Raw genomic sequence first — 15,430 nt, forward strand, 5'->3', positions numbered from 1 at the left:
CGTGTGTGTGCTTGATCACGTCGTGAGCTCCAATGGAAAACTTGCATGAGTCCACGCTGCCACCTACTGGCAAATGTGTGAAATAAAAAAAACAGCTCATTACTCCACATTCAGTTCAGCTCACACAGTGGGATCTAACCCTTTGATGCATGAATTATGAAATCTTCAACCATGATTTTTTTAACAATTTTTTTCATTCGTCTTTAGGTGTGAATGAAACAAATTTCAACAAATATTTTTTGTAAAATTTTATAATTTACAAATAATTTATTACATGTCCACCGCAGTGGGCAGCGCGCATTCTGAGCATGAAATGTGTTGGCTTGGCTTACTGAAGTCCAAACGGAGGGGCTCAAATGCAATTAAGTCTTCAACAGCTGTGCTTAATAGCAAAAATAAATAAATAACAATTTTGAGTACCTGTCCACTGTAGTGACCATTATGCATCAAAGGGCTAAGCATACCTGCATGGTTATCGGTTATCATGAATTACAATGTGGGACAAATATTATTACATGTAATAAAAATAGTCTGAGTTCTGTATGCATGATAAGTAGTTGTTTAAAATGCAAATTTGACAGCTTAAGTTCTTTTTTTTATTATAACACGGACTGGGGGGGGGGGGGGGGGGCACGGTACTAATTTAGACTTAGAAACAAAAATACACCTCATGTTGATGTTCAGGCCACAAGCTCTTTTCAAGATTTGACCTTTCAATCTCAATTTATGTCGATAGCATTGCTCATTTATAGCCAACAGGACGCATAGTGTTAATGTTTAAAGTCAATTTGGTCAAATTTAATTCATAATTCATAGATGAAAGGGTTAAAACGAGCATTTATAATTGCCAGTGGGTGTAACTCAACTTTTAACCTTTAGAGGGCGCTGTAGATCCATTTGCAGGCTGGTGGTGACAATTTGAAATAAATCAAATAAAACTCGACATCACGACAGATGATGGGTGAATGTGTACAAAAACATCTAAATGTTTTCTAGTCTTCACATCCACATAATGGAAATACATGAGAGTGGATTCAAGTATTTCACTTTGATCGTTTATTACAGACAAAACGCTGCTCTATGTAGGTTATAACTAAAGAACTCCACGCATGGACTAAAGGGTTTTTATGGATTTTACCAGATTAGAGTAGTGTTGCATCATTACTGCTAGTTCAGGTGAATCTTTTTAATTCAATTTCAGACATTTGTCCTGCATAAATTTGTATAAATAGACAGTTTTATGACTTATTTTATCATTTAGTCAAGTTTTCCTGAGCGTGAGAGTTTTACTGACAAAACAGACTTCATTGTGAAACTGTTTAACAATTATAAGATACGTCAGAACACTTTTGATGCAAAAGGTCACTGAATCTAGTTAACATGCTTTTTTTTACAGCTTGAAAAAAGGCAGATCTGGAAGGAAACATTTGTCTTTTCAGTTGGCAGCAGTGGAAAATAGAAAAAAAATCTAATTTTCCATTAAAATACACTGGCAGGAGGACAAAATGAAACAAAATTACATTTGAGTTTGAGCCGTGGTTACTTTTCATCAACAGAAATCCTTATAAAACATGCTGTGAAACAGCGTTTCTGACTAAAATGTTATTTCAGTTTTTTGCTTTTATGTCACACTAAAACATTTCAGATCAGAAAATGTCGATATTCGGCAAAGGTTACTAAAGTGAACAGAAAATGCTTAATTTCATGCTGATTTCTTGCGTTTGGGAACAAAGCTTTCCAAGCGGCAAGCCAATATGTCACCAAAATTCCTCCCCAGTGTTGCGAGAGACTTTATCACAGTTCTCCATCCACCCAGCCATTATTGCCTGCTTATCTGGGGTCTTGGGCTCTGAAAGCCTAACCCCTCAGCCTAAGCAGGGAAGCCCAGACTTCCCTCTGCACAGCCACTTGGGCCAGCTCCTCCAGGCAAATGCCAAAGTGTTCCCTGGTCAGATGCGAAACAGTCCTTCCAGCGTGCCTTGGGTCTTCCTTTAGGTCAGTGTTTCCCAACCCGGGTCCTCAGGGACCACTGTTCTGCTTGTTTTCCATGTTGCCCTTTCAAACACCTGTGTGCCTCTGCTGCCACACACCTGGGATGAGCGATTAACTTGGATCTGCAGCACTTGATGTCCTCCTGAGGAGCCAATGTAAATCAGATGTGCTGAAGCAGAGACATGGAAAACTTGTAGGACAGTGGACCCTGAGGACCAGTGTTAGGAAACACTGCTTTGGGTCTTCTTCAGGTTGGACGTGCCCAGAAAATCTCACCAGGGAGGCATCCAGGAGGCATCTTAACTAAATGCCCAAGCCACCTCAACTGGCTCCACTTGATGTGGAGGAGCTGCGGATCTACTCTGACCCCCTCCCGGATGACCGAGATTCTCACCCTATATAGGAGAACCCAGACACCCTGTGGATGAAACTCATTTCAGCCGCTTACATCTGCAATCGCGTTCTTTCGGTCACTACCTACAGCTTGTGACCATGAGGGCTGGAACACAGACTGACCGGTAAATCGAGAGCTTCACCTTCTGGCTCACCTCTAGCATCACCATGACACCAGTCCGCTTAAAGATCTCCCGCTCCATCTTTCCCTCACTCGTAAACAAGACTTAAACTCCTTCACTTGAGGCAGGACCTCGTCCCTGACCTGGAGAAGGCACTCTACCCTTTTCCGACTCAGATTTAGAGGAGCTAAGGCTAAGTGTCTTAATGAATTCAATCATTTGGAAACTGCGTTGAATGTTTCTCCTTCTATTTTCATGCAGAATGGGGCATGACGTGTTGCTTTTTGACATCGTTTAGCCTACTACATGCAGTACTCAAACATACAGTAATAAAAAATGGGTGTGGCTTGTGAAACTAAACTCAGCTTTCTAAATAAGGTCTGTTGCTTTTTCACATAAAATCATGTTAAATCAAATCATTTGAAACTATTATGTGTCTAATCAGACTGTCTGATACCGAATATATTTGCTGAACCGATTCACTCGTGTGTCAAAAAAAAAGAATCTCATTTTCACAGCATTACACATTTATTATTTTTAAAAGTTTAGTTTTGATAGATATTTGCCATATCTAACTCGTCAACCCTAACATTTGCAGATTTTAACCTTTTGATGCATGAATTATGAAATCTTCAACCATGATTTTTTTAACAATTCTTTCATTCGTCTTTAGGTGTGAATGAAACAAATTTCAACAAATATTTTTGTAAAATTTTATAATTTACAAATAATTTATTACATGTCCACCTCAGTGGACAGCGTGCATTCTGAGCATGAAACATGTTGGCTTGACTTACTGAAGTCCAAACGGAGGGGCTCACATGCAATAAAGTCTTCAATAGCTGTGCTTAATAGCAAAAACAAATAAATAACAATTTTGAGTACCTGTCCACTGTAGTGACCATTATGCATCGAAGGGTCAAGGCTGTTTGTGAAAAGTTTTCATTTTAAACAACTTCTATTCAGCTGAAGGGACACACATTTTCAGGAAGCTGCTACTCTGTGCCTCGTTTTGCACCAAAGGAAATGTTCTGATGTGAAATCAGTACAGAAGGCAGGGGTGGGGGAAGGTGGTGAGGCTGAGTTTGTTAGAGGAGCAGCACCAGAGCCGAGCGTTTGATGTGACAGCTGGAGATTGCAAGAATGAGGGGTGACACAGAGCTCCAGCTTCCCCAGCCCCGGCTGGTCACCCAGTCATCCTGTCAGTCAGTCAGTCACCCTCTGAGATTCCAACTCTGTTTACTCTTGTGTTATTAATGTTTGTGTGTGTGACCATGTTTATCCTCAGGCAACAGATCTGGGAGAAGTGACAGTGCGGCGTGGCCCTCTGTCAGTCGCCCAGCGAAGTGGCATGCGTGTCAGATCTCCTGACAGACGCTCTCGTCCTGCTGGCCAACGACGGCGGCTGCAAATGTGGGACATGTCTTGTGACAGAGCGACACAGCCTACACGACAACTCGGCATGCAGACTGGACACGAACAGTCAAGTTTGATGCGAAGGGGTCAGTGCAGAGAGCCGTGGCTCTCAGAGGCTGAGTGAGAGCCGCGGTGATCTCTGCACAGCTGGAGACGCAGCACCTCTGCTGCACCTCACACAAAGTTCCCAGTTGTCACATACAAGAACCCGTTTTTGTTTTTTAATCAGAGGCATAAACCTCGTTAGCATCAAAAACACTGCAGTATCTAATATCTGGAAGACTGGCAGGCTATGCTTAGAATAATACACCGATCCCTGCTTTACGTGGAAGATTTGTGGTTTACCGCAGAGAGAAGAGAGAAGAGGCAGCATCATCACACGAGAGATGGAAATCAACAGATTTTCTACTTGTGGTTGATTCTAAAATATATCATTTATGACACAGATAATGATCAGAAATGTAAAATGTAATTATTTTAATGCACCAACAGAATTCTAATAACTTACACGACTTTGTACCTTTGCACATTTTCTATTCATGCATATTTTATTATTGTTTTAAAAAGTTGAATAATTTAGATCAAATCAACTCCACTTCATACATTTTTCTTCTATGATGGTTTCAATCTTTAACATTGTCCTTTTATGTATTAGTGTTCAATATATCCTGTTTTTTTATTTATTTTTTACTCCGTTTTATTTACTTAACATGCTCTTAGGTCCACAGGTTAAACTCGAATAATCAGAATATGGTGCAAAAGTCCATTTGTGTCAGTAGTTCAGCTTAGACTGAGAGACCATTTAAAGACTCAGGAACCCTTCGTGAGTGTTTTGTATTAATTAGTTGATTAGGGTGAGACGCGCGAGTCAAGCTCGTTCCCAGTGAGAGTTGGACTCCACCAAGGCTGCTCTTTCTCATTGATTCTGTTCATAACTTTTATGGACAGGACTTCTAGGCACAGCCATTGTGTTGAGGGGATCTGTTTTGGTGGCCTATAGATCAGGTCTCTGCTTTTTGTAGATCATGTGGTCCTTTTGGCTTCATTAGAACGTGATCTCCAGCTTTCGCTGGAGTGTGAAGCGGCTGGGATGAGAATCAGCTCCTCTAAATCTGAGATCATGGTCTCGAGTGGGAAAAGGGTAGAATATATCTCCAGGTCCTGCTCCAAAAGGAGGAGTTTAAGTATCTCGTGTCACAAGGTGGTTTTGGAGAGAGGTTAGGACCCAAGATGCAGATCCAGATAACGAGGCAGGAGGTGGAAAAACGTTTTAAAAAATCCTTTATTAAGGAGTAAATCCAGAGAATGCAGGGCGCCGAAAAACAAAACCCAAAAATCCTAATAACTAAACCTAGAGAATACAAAACACAAGAGACCTAGAGATTCTAAAAGCTAGCGAGGGGGACGAGACGAGGTTGACACAAACAATGAACCGACCACACACTGAGACGCAGACAGGGTTAAAAACACTGGGGCAGGATGAGTGGGAGATGAGCAGGTGTGTGAGGAGGGAAACCTAGGGAAAACAATTAAAATAACATGACCTAAGAATAAAGACAAAACCTAAAGACAAGAGCAAGATAAATAACTAATGATATAAGGAGGAAGGAGAACTAAAGAACCGGTGGGAACACACTAAAAGAGACTAAAAGACGAAAAGCGGAACGTATAGAAAAAACTACAGAAAGAAAAACTACAGAGGTGTGACTAAGTGAGACCACGGGAGCAACGGACCTGGGGGGATACCTAGGGAGGGGGAAAACCTAGAGGGGCTGCAGATCAGGGGACACATGAGGAAGATGCCGATCAGGGGACACATGAGGACGCTAGGAGACACATAAGGAGAACACAAGGAGACACATGAGGGAGACGCAGACACAGACCATGACATCTCGAGGTCTTATTCACCAATGAGGGAAAGATGGATCCAGAGATCGATAGACGGATTTGGTGCTGCATCTGCAGTGAAGTAGGCCCTCGTGCCGGTTTGTCGTGGTGAAGAAAGAGCTGAACCAGAAGGTGAAGCTCTCGATTTTCCAGTCGATCTACGTTCCTACACTCGTCTATGGTCACGCGCTTTGGGTAGTGACCAAAAGAATGAGATCACAGATACAAGCGGCCAAAACTAAAGTGTATTTCTGTTGTTATATAATTTTCAGAAATATGTTTTCATGCAGAAAATCAGAGAAAATGAAGTGATCAAATATGGACGCTGGCACTGTTCTGGTAAAAGAAAATCCAAAATAAAAAAAAAAACATGAACAAGTTCAATAAACATTATCTATTTTTTATATTTTCTTTTATAAGACACTTTAGAATAATCTAGCTAATTTTAGAACATTATATCACTGTTTAAAATACAGATTATGTCACAATTATTAAACAATATATTTTTATAAAATCAGATTACTGTGAAATATTTTAGAAAAATTATTGTCCAATAGATACTATTTCTGGCCCTATAATGGGTTAAAGGGTTAAAGATAGGATGGACATGGGGGGAGGTTAAATAGCAAGAGGTTAAAGGTCAGAATTCGGTGAAATCTCCATTTTACCGCGGCAGTTGGAAACTCTCGACGCGCTGGGAGTCCCAACGAGTCGTAAACAAACACTTGGTCACCCAGCGTCGTTTTCCAACGCTTCGGGTGTGAGAACGTGTTGGCTGGAGAGATAATGTCTTTCATCTGGCCCGGGAACACCTTGGAGGAGCTGGTCCAAGTGGCTGTGGAGAGGAAAGTCTGGGCCTCTCAGCCTGGGCTGCTGCCCCCGCAACCCGACTCTGAAAGAAAATGGATGGATGGACATCTTTTTTATTGGCAGTTTTAAATGTAATCTCAGCTGATGCATTGTATGTAAATTTGTTGTTTTCCTTTCATTGATTGGCTAGTCTGGAAATATTAATTTTTTGTTTTGATTTTTGCTTTTTTCACTTAGATGATTAAAATGTGGCTGAAGGGTGGTGCAGTTGGTAATGTCTCTCAGCAAGTAGGTTGTAGGTTTAAATCCTGGCCTTGAGCATTTCTGCCTGGAGTTTGCATGATGTCCTGCCATGCAGCATGGGTGTCTTTTCTTCCAATGGCAACTCTGAGGTGTGTGTGTGTGTGTGTGTGTGTGTGTGTGTGTGTGTGTGTGTGTGTGTGTGTGTGTGTGTGTGTGTGTGTGTGTGTGTGTATGTGTGTATGTGTGTGTGTGTGTGTATGTGTGTGTGTTCTTGTACTTATAACATACTGAGGACCATTTTGACCATTTTCCCTACAATGTGAGGACATTTTTTTGGTCCTCACTTTTTTTAAGCGTACCTGTTGGTTTTAGAGGTTCGGTGTGAATTAAGTTTTAGTTAAGGTTAGGGTTGGGGTATGGGTTAGGCTTAGTGGAGTCACAAAAAGGAATGGAAGTCAATGGAGGGTCCTCACTATGATAGAAAGACATACGTGTGTGTGTGTGTGTGTGTGTGTGTGTGTGTGTGTGTGTGTGTGTGTGTGTGTGTGTGTGTGTGTGTGTGTGTGTGTTTTAATCAGCCCTATACTAGACTTATGTCTGAGATGTCTCCCAGCTCTTGGATGGGCAGGAATCGGAGATGTTATTCATTCATGTTCTTCCTAAAAGCATCTTCAAACAAGTAACTTCTGTTTTTAATCAAGAATGAATCCTGAGTGAATGAAAATCTTTTTTTTTTTACGTACAAATTGCATCCCATTTTGCAGTTTGCATCATCTGCCCACAGATGGCACTCTTCGCCACACCTGAGCTCTGAGTCATCTATGCTCACTTAAAGATCCTCAGTTCTCTTTTCAGTCTCAGACATTTGGACACTTCGTCCCTTCTCTGTGCGGCGCTGCACTGCACTCTGGAACAACACACAAAACAAGTTTATCACTGACTGAATTAGGGAGCATTTAATGGCAAGATTGAGATGGATTCCCGGAGCAGTTGATTTATTGATTACTGTCCTCTGTTAAGCTGTGAATACTCAAATAGTTACCAGTCACATCCAGAAATAGCCCCACTGTGTCACCTTTATTCTGAAAATATATAAAGGATTCTTGAATTGCAGTAAAACACAAGAAATGACTGAAAACATGGAGTGGATTACATCACAACAACTAAATCTATGAGGTGTTCTTGCATTGAATGTGGCCGTTTGTGTCAGTCAAGGACTTTGTTCATCCATCACAGAGGAAGAAGAGGGCAGAGCTGAGCAGCAGAGGAAGAGGGGGAGAAGCAGAGGGCGCCTGACAGATGGGCTTAGTGAGTGAATCATTGACAGGGGCCTGCAAACGGATGCTGGCTCCATCAATAGCTCAAAGCCTGTGATGAATTACTGCAGACAAACAATGCTGAGTAAGCAAATGTGTTTTTAACAAAGCCAGGTGGAAATATTAGAACTCCTATCAAAGCTTCAGACATCAGAATATTGTTTCTGTTCTGTTATTTAAAGACAAAACCGAAGCAAATGTGCTTTAATGTTTCTTCTCCTTCATGATATCACTGATGATTTCCATTTCTGACTTCCTTTATTATCAAACCAAAGGCAGATTCACAACATTCGTTTTGCACAAGTGTGCAACCAAAAAAGTAAATAAAAAGTTTCAACATGTTGTAAATCATCAAAGCAAGCTTTGATTTAGGAGTAATTGTCTGCATAAAAGCATCAACTTCAAGTCATCTCAAGTAAAGTCAGAATTTAGAATAAATTTAAATTTTAGTTCTAAAGAAATCAAAATTTTTTATTTTTGCCTGTTCAGATTTGTTTTGATTATTTATTTATTTATTTTTATTTAGTTATGTATTTTTTTAAATACTAATCCATAAAGCTTAATGTGAGTCTCATTTTCCATTTTTGATTACTTTTTTATTTTATTAATTAGGTGAAAAACAAGAATTTTGCACCAAATAAACCAAAATATGAGTTTAAAAAACAAAAACAGTGAGCATTACAATAAAAATCTGTTAGAGGACAAGAATTGTAACCTTGCTTAAAAAACTGAACCAAATCACAGGATTACACAAAAATCTAATTGAAACTCACCAAAAAAAGGTTTAGCAACCTTTCACACAAAACCCACAGAAAAAAATAAACATCATCTCAAAACATCAGGCAAAAGAGTTCAACAGAAGTACTTTGGCTTTTACGTAAAAGATAAAATGTTGTGTTTCTTGAAAAGTTTCATATTTTATTATAAATTTTACAAAACTTTATATTTTGTATATTTGAGTTACAAACTTTTTAGCTCCACAGAAAAAAATTCAGTTGAAGAAAATGAACAGTTTGGGGCTGTAAAACAAATCATATTCTAGGAAAATATATTTTTTATGCTTTTTCTCAAGAAAGATTTTCTTTTCATATTTCTAGAAATGCATCTTAGAAAACTTTACCGCCTCCCTTTACACCTAGATTCTCTCTCCCCATGTGCATTTCCTCCCCCCTTACCGCAGATAGAACTAACAGAACCAGGTGCTGTTGGGAACAATGGCTGGCCCACTCAGGGATCAATGCCAGGCCACTGATGGCCCCTCATTCCTTCACCAGCAGACGTGATAAATGACGCGACCCATATGTTTCAGCAGCCCAGACTCAGCTATCAGCCTCCTTTGTCTCCACATCTGAAGGGAGTTTGCTGTGAAAAATACAAAAAACAAAGCCACTTACCCATGCACATGTTGCTGTCGGAGACCTGGATTCACTGGCTTAACTGTACGTTTAATTGGATAAAACATTAATGATGGAGATTTATTGATTAGATGGACACTTTTGTGGTGCATAAGACAGATTTAGCAGCATTTTTTATTTCCTTTTGAAAGAAAACAAGAACCTCTACTCCCTCCTTTTCTGCCTTCGTCTCCACAGTCCTCTCTTTGGCAGCAGTAAATCCTGATGTCTATACAGGTAGCAGTGCTCTGGCCCTTGCCGGTTGTGTCCCAGGTGTCTTGTCAGCTGTCAGAGACGTCCGACAGCAGGCAGGGATGGCATGACCACCGGGCCGGGCCATGTTGGACAGGTCAGCCGTCAGTGTTGTGGACAGACAGGCATGTGGCAGTGATCTCACTGTGACAGGCTGTCAGAGCTGCCAGAAAGCCACCAACCAGCTCTCACCCCTGTCATCCCACCTGACTACAGACAGAGGGGAGGCTCTGAATTCTCATCCTGGCACCTGGACTCTGCAGCTACCTCTCCTGCTGCTTTACCGTACATCCATTGTGGCGTTTAAATTCAGCAGATTTCTTTATCTGGGAAAAGCACTGGTGTGGCGGCGGGCTCCGTAAGAGTGTCGCTCTGCATTGGATATTCTAATTGAACGTTTGCTGCAAGGATGATTCGGTTCAAGTGCTTTTACCTGCCTCACCTCTTGAAGATGTATCCCTGCAGGGCATACACAGGGAAGCAGGCAAGTCCCACACAAGAACGAGATGCAAACCTGTCAAATGGCATAATTGCCACTTTATGTAGCATGAGACACATCTGCCGCTTGGAATTCTCTCACCAGATGGGAGTTTGTACTTCTGTGCGTGTTTACCTCCAAACCACTCTCGGCTCCCCGTTTAGTCTGTCTGACAAGTGGCATTTGGAGCAGTTGAGGAGATGTATGTGCCATTTGTTTCTATGGCAGGGTCAGACTATGTAACATGACCTGCAGCACACAGAGAGATAGAGAAAAGATACTAATCGTATGCAGGGATCAATACGGCACAGAGAGGAGCTGATAATTGACCACTGTCAATCAATCGGCTCTGTGTTTGTGCTGCAATAAAAATGTCTTTGTTAGGAGAGGCAGCAAACAGACTTTTACTGAGTACTAGCAGCAATGCGGCACAGAACGGTGCAAAGAAAAACATGTTTTGTGACTTAAACCAAGAAACTGTTGATGCTGCTATCATATTGTATTAACATTTGCTACAATTGCTGTTATGAGTGCTGTATTTTTTCTTTCCCAGGATAGATTTCCTCGGCTTTATGCTTTTGTGCTTTCTTCTCTTTGTGTTCATTGCAACTTTTTGTGGATTAAAGCAGGGAACTGAATAAAATGTAAGATTAAACATGATGTGTTGTTTTAAATTAAAATCAAATAGGACAAAAATATGTAATTTTTATGTTTCTTTGTTTTTGATTTTACTTGTTTTTTAGTTCTCTGAGAATAGGGTTAGGGTTAACGGAAGTCAGACGTGATGGTTCGTTCACCAGTTTCTCTCACTGACTGAGGCTCTGTCCACACGTAGCCGGGGATCTGCCAAAACGTAGATATTTTTCTACAAAAATATCTACGTTTTGGCCTGTCATCCACACGAAAACTGAGTTTTTTCACACGAAAACGGATCTTTTTAAAAACTCCGGCCAAAGTGAAGATCTGCGTTTTCTCCGTTTTGGGTGTCTGCGTGTGGACAGACAAAACCGGAGTTTTAAGGTCCGCAACGTCACTTTCCGCGACAAAAAAATGCTGACATCACGTGTGCGACCTGTGTTTACACTAGCCGACAGCATGGAAGCCCTCAGAGCTGCGCTCGCTTTATCAAAGGTCCAAGCGATTTTTGCTTGTTTGTTTTTGCAAGTGGAATTACTGCTCCATGCGGAAGACCACAGACGAAGGACGAGGTTAAGAACGGGGGAAGTACTGCCACCTACAGGTCTGGCATGTCCTTAACAACGTATTTATCCGGGTACGTGTGGACAGAGTTTTTTTTTTAAACAAGGTGGTGTGGATGCAAGTTTTTGGAGGGGCGGATATTCGTTTAAAAAAACGGCTACGTGTGGACTAGGCCTAAAGTTCTGAAAGCTTGGATCAACACTTTGTATAAAAATAGTAACAACAATATATTCTTTGAAGCCGGGGTGTTCAATTTCAAGCCTGGAGGGAGAAGTTAGAGAGATGGCAACTTTATATAGCCCAAGAATGGATATTTTCTAAGATTTCTTACACAAATAACTGTTTTACTTGCCTTTATGAAAATTCTGCGAGCAAACACGGGGTGGTAGAGCAGGTTGCTTCATGATCAGGAGGGTCAAGGGTCAGATACCAGCTCCCGCCAGGGGTATTCTGCTGTTGTGTCCTTGGGCAAGACACTTCACCCAACTTGCCTATGCTGGTGGTGGTCACATGGGCCAACGGCGCCAAATGGCAGCCTCACCTCTGTCAGACCGCCCCAGGGCAGCTGTAGCTACAAAGTAGCTCACCATCACTAGCAGTGTGTGAATGTGAGAGTGCAGGAAAGCATCTTTCGGTGTCCTAAAAAGCGTTATATAAGTTTAATGTATTATTATTAGTAGTGGTAGTAGTAGTAGTAGTAGTAGTAGTAGTAGTGGTAGTAGTAGTAGTAGTAGTAGTAGTAGTAGTAGTAGTAGTAGGGATGGGTACAATATTTGATATATATCACGATAAATAACATACAACTGTTTGTATTTAACATTGTCCTTGTAGTTTTATAAGCTGATCATTAAACTGAAGCAAACATCTTTACTGTAAACTAAATTTACTGTGTATCTTCATTCCTTTTGCCGTCTTTTTTCATTTGATTTTTCCTACTGGGAAGTTAGAATTTCCGAGGAGAAAGTGAACGCACCATTAGCTGATAACAATGGTAGCAATGGAAGCTAACGTACCAAGCTAACGTTATCTTAAACAGTTTATTTAGCTGCTGGAGCAGATTAAAATGATGATTCCTCACACTTAGATCGTTGTCACTGGTTTCGTCTTCACCCGATCACCCGTCGCATTTAGTCAAGTGAAGCCAAACTTTAGAGCGCGTTCATGTTCTTCTAGTCGGGAAATCGGAGTTCCGAGGACAAAGCGAACGCACCATTAGCGAAACAGAAGCTAACATATCAAGCTAATTATATTTACCTACCAGAGCAGATTAAGATGAGGATGTCTCACTTAGATCGTCGTCGCTGGTTTCATCATCACCCAGTTACCCATCACATTTAGTGAAGTGGACCCAAGCTTTAACCTGCGTTCTTTCTACCATGCTGCTCTGTTTACAACTGGTTCGCAGCGACCGACGACGTAACGCTCTTGCGCATGCGCAGCTGTCTTGGCAAGTTCTCGTTATGAAGGACGGGTACCGAAACAAGGCACCGTTTGAAATGACGTGAATCGGTGCTCGGCCGGTACTATGGAATTCGGTCGGTACCTTAAAAAGTACCGAATTCGGTACCCATCCCTAAGTAGTAGTAGTAGTAGTAGTAGTAGTAGTAGTAGTAGTAGTAGTAGTATGTGAGGAGATACAGTTTTGAAAGTCATGTGCTTCCTTTTAACAGCTTTGACCCAGGCCATGCCACGTCTCTTTGTTAGGTCTCCTATTTTCCGTCATGAATCTCTTTTCCAAACAAGAAATGTTATCAAATTTTTGCTTCTTGTATTTATGTGACCTGGCATGACAGCCCTTCATACAAGTGTACTATTATCTGCAGGTTTGTAAGCTCACAACACACAAAGTGACCAATGCTTCCATTGTTTCTACACCCAGATATCCCATCATGCAACGCTCCAGCCCATGATACTCACCTGAGAAAGACCGACTGGACCATCCGATTGTTGTCGGTCTCTCCGAACTGCTGCACTTCCACGCTTTCCTGAATCCTCTATTCATCACACACTCATGTAGAACACCACTGGTGTGAGAGGTTTTCCGCTCGACCATATCAGAGAAGGAGAAACAGCCGGCTGCTACCATTTAAACTTTAGAACAAACTACCAAAGAGAAAGGGTCCCAAAAAGACAAACACCATTTGAAGTCACGGACAACTGCCGTGACTAGACTATCGCTAGATAGGAGGTTGGGACAGTGGGAATCTCGTTCATCCATTCATGCACGTCACTAATTAGATGACGAGGCATTTGGCTACCTTAAGAGAGTCATAGTTACTCCCGCCGTTTACCCGCGCTTCATTGAATTTCTTCACTTTGACATTCAGAGCACTGGGCAGAAATCACATCACGTCAACACCCCCCGTGGGCCTTCGCGATGCTTTGTTTCTTTACCTTTCTCAGTGGCCTAGTGGTAGAGTGTCCGCCCTGAGACTGGGAGATCAGGGGTTCGACTCCTGGTCGGGTCATACCAAAGACTTTGAAAAAATGGGACCCAATGCCTCCCTGCTTGACACTCAGCATTAAGGGGTTGGATTGGGGGGTTAAACCACCAAATAGTTCCCGAGCACGGCTGTGTCTGCAGCTCACCGCTCCCCCAGGGGATGGGTCAAATGCGGAGATAAATTTCGCACACACATCAGTGTGTGTGACAACTAATGGGACTTTAACTTTAACAAAAGATGTTTGAATGTAGAAATCAGCGACTGGTGTTTAGCACTATCTCGTTTCCTCGCGAGTTTCTGGTTCTGACGTCCCAGGGAAGATACTCGGGGGGGGGGGGGGGTTGTTCCGTGACCGTGTTTGCGTCCAAAATCTAGCTTGGTTGCAGATTTGCTATATAGCAGCTTTAAAAGAAAGAACAAGTACATTTGGCAAAATAGAAGTAATGAGTTTCAATAGCCTTGATCATTTTTATCAGAATAAAATAAAAGACTAAAACATTTATTTTGATTAAAACAATTCATTACAGCTGAATTCTTACATAGCCTAGCAGAGAGCCTAATTTTAAGGCTCTGATTGATTAAAAAAGGCATTTCTTGTTCAGTAATGAGAATATTAGGGTGTGGTGTGGTGAGAGAAGACTGATTAAACTAGCTCGTTTCAGCTTACATGTCTGTCTGAGTTAATAGATGGTGTAGTTAGGAAGTCTGGGCTTGTGCACCACAAAGGCACAGAGGAGACACAAATTTAATGATACACAAATCCACACACCTGCACAAACAAAAATGCAAAAAAAAAAAAAAAATTAAAAGCCCACTGGAACGTGCACACACAAAGTGCACCGGAGGCAAAGACCCAAAATGCATTGGATTTTCAGAGCGGAGGTGACATCAGAATATGCAAAGAAGACTTTGCCGCAGGCCAGAGATTTTTAATGATGAATCCATTCATTATGGAATAAGGTCATTATGCTTTTGTTGTCATGAAATGTACACATTCATCATCAGTCCACACTGGACCAAGTCCACTGTCCCTCTTCATCAGACGACCTTGGATGGAAAACTTGTAAGTAAAACAAACCAAACACACACAAACAAACACTGAGACGTGCCAGCTTGCCTACCAGTGCACACATCAGTTCCCCCAAGGACAACAAACATACACACCAAGAAATACTTTCCCAAACCACCTTCTTCTCACGTTGTTTCATAAAGCAAGAGAAGAGTTGCAGCAAAAATGTTATGTTTAGCACGGCCATTTTGTACCTTCACCAGAGACGGAACCAGATATATGAGTCTGTAATGAAACATTTTATGCTAATTGTATTTGTTTATGAGCAAATTAATGGCAGTGGTGCAAAACGGATGATGATGTGAGCACGCACACAACATGATAGGATTCCTGAGGAATTCATTAGCTGTTTGCAGGTAATTAGAGGAAATAATTAAGGTGATTAGAGTGTGTCAAATGCACCCACACACACAG

The sequence above is a fragment of the Nothobranchius furzeri genome, chromosome 4 (genome assembly GCF_043380555.1).
Source record: "Nothobranchius furzeri strain GRZ-AD chromosome 4, NfurGRZ-RIMD1, whole genome shotgun sequence".
NCBI classification, from domain to species: domain Eukaryota; kingdom Metazoa; phylum Chordata; class Actinopteri; order Cyprinodontiformes; family Nothobranchiidae; genus Nothobranchius; species Nothobranchius furzeri.